The following is a 1,054-nucleotide window of genomic DNA, read 5'->3' as shown; positions in this document are numbered from 1 at the left end:
AGCCGGGAATCGAATGCGGGCCCTTAGGATTGACATTCTGTCGCGCGGACCACTTTTTTTTAATCTCATTTTGTTCGTTATAGTTTGTTCTATGTGTTCGGGGCGGACGTCCTTTGACGTCCGTTAAGTTCATCGTTGATCCATTCACTCAGTTTTTTTTATTGCAGAGGGCAGATAATCCTCTGACCGGGCACGCTGGGCTATCGTGTTGGCAAAATTTAAAAGAAAATAAATGTGGAACGCTTCACGATTTTGCATGTCATCCTTGGGCAGGGGCCATGCTAATCTTCTCTGTATCGTTCCAATTTTAGTATATATACCACCGAAGTGAGTACGACCACCACCGGGGGGCAGACACAGTGATAGTTCCATACGGAAACATTTATTTCAGTGATGGCAGAGTGTGTGTGTGTGTGTGAATACACTATTGGCCATTAAAATTGCTACACCGCGAAGATGACGTCTACAGACGCGAAATTTAACCAAAGGAAGAAGATGCTGTGATATGCAAATGAATAGTTTTTCATGGCAGAGTGAGTGTGTGTTTGTGTGTATGTGTGTGTGTGTGTGTGTGTGCGTGTGAATACACTGCTGGCCATTAAAATTGCTACACCACGAAGATGACGTCGTACAGACGCGAAATTTAACCGAAAGGAAGAAGATGCTGTGATATGCAAATGATTAATTTTTCAGAACATTCACACAATGTTGGCGACGGTGGCGACACCTACAACGTGCTGATATGAGGAAAGTTTTCAACCGATTTCTCATACACAAACAGCAGTTGACCGGCGTTGCCTGGTGAAACGTTGTTGTGATGCCTCGTCTAAGGAGGAGAAATGCGTTCCATCACGTTTCCGACTTTGATAATGGTCGGATTGTAACGTTTGCAGCAGCATGGACTATCAGCTCGGAGACCATGGCTACGGTTACCCTTGATGGTGCATCACAGACAGGAGCGCCTGCGATGGTGTACTCAACGACGAACCTGGGTGCACGAATGGCTAAACGTCATTTTTTCGGATGAATCCAGGTTCTGTTTACAGCATCATGA

The 1,054-nt window shown here is 45.3% G+C and overlaps 1 non-coding gene across 1 annotated transcript; it reads right to left on the bottom strand.

Moving 5' to 3' along the window:
• Positions 1-228: 228 nt before the first annotated feature.
• On the bottom strand, positions 229-335 carry LOC126282676 (U6 spliceosomal RNA). Its single transcript, XR_007551364.1, has one exon. It is a non-coding gene; the product is annotated as a U6 spliceosomal RNA (small nuclear RNA).
• Between the last annotated feature and the right edge of the window lie 719 nt (positions 336-1,054).

Source organism: Schistocerca gregaria, chromosome 7 (assembly GCF_023897955.1).
Source record: "Schistocerca gregaria isolate iqSchGreg1 chromosome 7, iqSchGreg1.2, whole genome shotgun sequence".
Classification (NCBI taxonomy): domain Eukaryota; kingdom Metazoa; phylum Arthropoda; class Insecta; order Orthoptera; family Acrididae; genus Schistocerca; species Schistocerca gregaria.
The sequence above is the reverse complement of the archived record's forward strand: the minus strand, read 5'-3'. Positions and strand labels throughout refer to the sequence as shown.